This window comes from Leiobunum rupestre, chromosome 4 (assembly GCF_980474605.1).
Source record: "Leiobunum rupestre chromosome 4, qqLeiRupe1.1.hap1, whole genome shotgun sequence".
Taxonomy (NCBI): Eukaryota; Metazoa; Arthropoda; class Arachnida; order Opiliones; family Sclerosomatidae; genus Leiobunum; species Leiobunum rupestre.
Window position 1 is genome coordinate 7,772,960 of NC_143387.1, and position 6,000 is coordinate 7,778,959.

A 6,000-nucleotide genomic window follows, 5' to 3' on the forward strand; every position below is an offset into this window, starting at 1 on the left:
TAAAAAATTAAATAACCTTCCTTATACAAATGTAAAAAAAACAATAAAATTAATTTTAAAATCAGAAGCAAAATAAAACTAAGCCATTTAATATTATTCCTTAAAAAAAAATTAAGACTTTCGGTTGAAAAATGTACTCTAGAAATTACTGTTTCTCGAAGCTTAATTTTAATATTTATCCAAATCTTACTTTTGGAATTACAATTTAACTATATAAAATATCACAGTATAAAATAAAGCTTTAGGCGAACCGTTCAGTGAGAGTAATGAATAATAAACTTAAAAAGTTAAATTGAAACATGTACAGGTCCAAAATGAACTTTAAAAACAGTGAACCTTCCCTAACATTCGGAGAATAGGTGGTTCCGAAAAAGAATTTCGCGCAGAGGCTCATGGAATATTGTTAGTTTTTTCACGAATCGTTGTCTGCTAAGAATCGTCTGCAAAGACTATGGCCCTACCACCCTAGGGTTGCAAAATGTGCGGATTTTAAAGAACATGATTGAAACAGTTACTGTAGTTTATTGTATTATTTGAAATTAGGCTACCAATTTCAATATGGATTTATTAAAAGAAAGGTTAGCATTTTTTTCTGAAACCAATTTTTATATTTTTAGTAATATATTTTCTATAATACTCTTATTTTATTTTAGCCCTAGTCCCCCTACTGATAACACAAGTGCAATGGATGAGATTAGGTTTGTATTTTACATAGCTACTAGTTTCCCACAATTATTAGCTTCTCTAATTATTTAAATATTGCATTTCAGAAAACTTAGCCCTAGTAAGTGCACGTCCAATACTATTTCAGATAAAATCATATTACCCAAAGGGCATTGGACCAAACAAATGCATAGCTTCCCAAAAAACTTCTGTGAAGAATCGATAAAAGTCCACTTTACAAGACAAAAAGCCACCAAACATTTTCAAAATGGCTATCGGATGTACAAAGGTGGAAAAGTTTCAAATATATTGCTGACTACGGGAACTGATGATCTAGATGTTGTGCCAACAAGCGTTTACCTGAAATGTAAAGTTCAAGCGTCTTTTACATTGGCACGTAAGTATGAGACCGCTACCAAACTAAGTGTAAAAACTGGTAAAGTACAGGCAGGGCAGTGCAATTGTAAGGCAGGTGCTGGTGGAGTCTGTATTCACGTTTCTGCGCTCTTATGGCATATGTTGGATTGTCTTCGAGAAAATAGAACATTTATACCAGACGATCAGGCATGCACGGAAAAAGCCAAAGCCTGGGGAGTTCCGAATGCCAAAGGGGCTTTAGCTACAAAGCATTTTAAAAACTTAAACTTCGTTAGGCACAATCCAAAAAAATCTAGCGACGATTTAATAGCTAAAGCAAATAGACTAAAAAATTACTCGGCTCTGGACAATTTTGAAACACCTTCCGACAATGACAACATGAAACTACGAATAGAAAATTTAGCCAAAAAATTAAAAAACACCAACAAGAGAGATTTTTTTTCTACCACTCTAGAAGACTCTAATTTTATACCAATTAAATTTGATACTAATGAAATACCAAGCACAATGGAAGTAAATCAGTTACCAAAAAACAGAATCTCTTTGCCCTTGAAAATTTTTGATATTCGACAATGTAAAAATGAAATCATGGAAATTATTGAGAATGCCTTTAGAACTACTCCACCACATCTAAAAATAACATTAGACGCAGCAATTATCCTGGAGAGCCAAACTAGAGGACAGTCCAACTGCAATATTTGGAAAAATGAAAGGATGTGTCGCATTACGGCTTCTAAATTTGCATTAATATGCAAAAGAAGAAAACCAGTCACACCGGAGTTTGTGAAGTCAGTGATGAATGGGCCAGATCTTTCACGCAATAAATTTGTCCAAGAAGGCATTAGCAACGAAAATACAGTTGCCAAAAAGTATGAAGAGAGACTGAAAAACGTTCAAACTTTCAATATTGGGTTATGTGTAAACCCATCACTGCCAATGCTAGGAGCTTCACCCGATCTATTGGTATTTGAGGAATCAACTGGGAAGTATATTTTATTAGAAATTAAAACACTATCAAAATGCAAATTAAATGGTATGTCAATCGCAGAAGCTATTGCGAAAAAAGAAAAAACAACTGCTTTCCTTAAAAAGGACGAAAATGGGGACTTACACTGCGATAAAAACCACAACTTTTGGTTTCAAATCCAAGGCCAACTTGGAATTACAGGCTTAAACTTCTGTGATCTTGTCGTAGACTGTGGTGACCATTTTCCATTTATCGAGAGGATAACATTTGATAATGTTAATTTTTGTAACCGTATGCTTCCTAAACTTTTGCATTTTTATTCTGAAAATGTAGTTCCCTTTATAAATGCCAAAAGTCATACTAGTCCCACAAATGTAGGACTTGGCCCTCAACCACAAAATGTATATATAAAAAAAACAATAAACAAATTGAAATTGAATGGAATTGAATTGAAGTTCCTGTGATAGCTAGTAATAGATAATCATGTACAAAGTTCCTATTAGTTTTGCCATTGACCACTAACAATATAAGTGATACAGAAAGTTTGTAATACTGTATATGTCTATGAGCGAAGTTTTTAGATAGAATACATATACCTACACATGCTTCCGCTGGTTTTCCAAAACTGTATCGAATGAAAAAAGTGTGGGGTACAATATATTGTATTAGTTAATTTTGTTAAGTAATTGCAAGAATTCATAAATTTCCCTATGAATTGTAGTTTTTAAATTTTACAACAATATATTAGAACTCCCGAACTAAAATGAATACTTCTCTCGTAGAGTTAATATTACAAAATTCTGGTGATGGGTAACATGTTTACCAAGTTCGTTAGTTTGGTCATTGGCCCCGAAGTGATGCATTTCGTGTTCTTATTATTGTTGACCAATAAGTGATATTAATACCTTTACCGTCCTATTTGTAAAGTCATTGACTAAGTGATAACTTGATACCTGATTTAAAAAATGTCATTTAAAATTTGTTTATTGAACTTTGGTTTTTTTCATTCACTACATTTACCAATGGCTCATTACAAAAATTTGTCAGATATGCACAAATTTTCCACACTTTCTGGAGTTGCGCGCTCATACTGTTTGGGAATACAGTATTTAACAAGTGGTATTTTTTTACACTTCGTATTACACGCTCAACGTGTATTCTCACACTAGCAATATCTCTAGTTTTATTTTCTTCTTCCAGTGAAAGCTGGGTTTTCTTTCCAAGAAATGGGGGAATATTGAGACCAATATTTTTGTCTTTTAACAAGGGTTCTATGGTAAATCCACGATCTGCCATTATTGCGTCACCTGATTCTAATAAGTTCAATATCTTGCTTTGATTTGTAACTTCTACATCAGACATTCGCCCTGGCACAAGATCCGAAACGAAGCTGACAAATCCATTTGGAGCTATTCCAATAAGACCTTTTGCTGTACTATGGTGCTTGTATGATGACCATGTGTCACTTTGGGTTGTGTAATCGTGGGGGGTCTGTATAAATAGCTCAGTCGCGTCTATTATAACACGAGTGGTAGGGTACAACCTTTTAAATTCGTCTGGCATGTCAGCATCAACAGATTTCCGTGATGGCCAAATGTTTAACTGCGACAGTCTTTTATGCAATAAATCAAACCACGTTATACATAGGGTTGAAACTGTTGATACTGAAATGCCAAAACGATATGCTAAATCTTCCTCAAATAACCCCACTTTTAAACGGCATAGTACCAAAAACAGTTGATCTTTAAAATTCAGTACCATTGGTCGCCCAGTAGTCCCCGAGCACTTCCGTTCGATTTTCCTTTTATAACCCCCGGGGTAGCTATAATAAGCTAGGGTAGAGAAATCAGGCTCAATGTATTCAAACAAAATGTTGAAATCATCCTCAGAACTAAAGCCGGTGTAAAACTGCAACATGTTAGGTTTAGTAACGCTACTTAAGGAAAATTTTTGGTTTTTCTCCAATAATCTAATACGTTCCTTTAAAGATTTATTCGCAGTTTCTATTGAGGCAATTGTTTCTTTAAGGTTTGGTATTTCAGAATTTGCACATGACAAATCTCTATTTTCTCTGGAAAGTTTATTAATCGTCTTTTCCAGTTCACATTTTTCCTTCTTTAGGAGAACATTCTCTTCAGTAAGTTTCCCGACGTTATTCAACATAAGAATAAGCATTTCTATAGTTTTCTGTTGAGGAGCAATAGTTTTGGAGAGAGTGTCAAAGTCTCTGGGCAAACTATAACTATGATCTAGGCCTAAAAGAAAATTCATTTATTAAAAAAATAAGTGATTTATATTGGCGGTTATAGCCTACAATTTTCATTTTGATTAGGTGTTATTTCTGATTGTGCGTTCCACAAATGAAGTTCACTTCTAAAACTGTTAGTTTCTGATGTAGTTGTCCCAATATTTGTTGGCGTATCAGGAACAACAACATAACTAGAAACCTCGCAGAAGTATTCCTTCTCTACAGAGTATTCTGCCTCGCAGACTTCATTATAAAAATAACATGGTATGTTTTGACCATATTTTCTCCTTCCATCTGCGCTGAAATGAAATCCGCATACTGTTTGATATTTAGAGCCCAAAACTCTTCGTACTGGGGTTGTCCACACTCGTTCCTTGGTTATTTTGGGGTCAGTTTTACAGTTTTCAGATATGGCAGTGACCCATTTCTGATGGAGACTCTCATCTTTTGGAAACGTACTAAATGTTGTATGTTTATTCCTGTATGATGACTTTCTGCAACCAGGAACGCAACATTTGCGCCCACCTCCTTTTGGTGTACTTGACATTTTAATTAAAACGAAGTGTCTAAATACGAATTAAAGTTATTATTTTGTAGTATACATTAATTTCAATATGAATATACCTTAAGGCAAAACCATAGAAGAACACCTAAAGTTGAAACAAATGAAAACCTAAAATATTATTGGTTAGTTAGTTCCATTGGAATTGGAATTTTATTCATAGTTTATCCTGATTCAAACTAACGTAATATATTTTAAATTTAATATTTAAATTTTCACTGTTTCACAAGCCTCGGCTTAAATCGCTGTAACTGGAGCAGACTGCCAGTTCCCAATAAGCTCGCTAGAATGATAGGCCAACTTTGAGTGGATAAGTTTGGTCGTACACGACTGAAAAGTAACTAAATCACGTGACCCTCCATCTTTTTCGGAATCAGCTATTCAATACAAATCTTACTTTTGGAATTCCAAATCCAATATATAAAATATAACAAAATTAAATAAAGCTTTAGGCGAAACACTCAGTGAGAGTAATGAATAATAAACTTAAAAAGTTAAATTGAAACATGTACAGGTCCAAAATGAACTTTAAAAACAGCGAACCTTCCCTAACATTCGGAGAATTCAATGCAAATCTTACTTTTGGAATTACAATTTAACTATATAAATTATCACAGTATAAAATAAAGCTTTAGGCGAACCGTTCAGTGAGAGTAATGAATAATAAACTTAAAAAGTTAAATTGAAACATGTAGGGGTCCAAAATGAACTTTAAAAACAGCGAACCTTCCCTAACATTCGGAGAATTACACGCAAATCTTACTTTTGGAATTCCAAATCCAATATATAAAATATAACAAAATGAAATAAAGCTTTAGGCGAACCACTCAGTGAGGGTAATGAATAATAAACTTAAAAAGTTAAATTGAAACTTGTACAGGTCCAAAATGAACTTTAAAAACAGCGAACCTTCCCTAGCATTCGGAGAATTCAATGCAAATCTTACTTTTGGAATTACAATTTAACTATATAAATTATCACAGTATAAAATAAAGCTTTAGGCGAACCGTTCAGTGAGAGTAATGAATAATAAAACTTAAAAAGTTAAATTGAAACTTGTACAGGTCCAAAATGAACTTTAAAAACAGCGAACCTTCCCTAACTTTCTGAGAATTCAACGCAAATATTACTTTTGGAATTCCAAAATTCAATATATAAAATATAACAGCATGAAATAAAGCT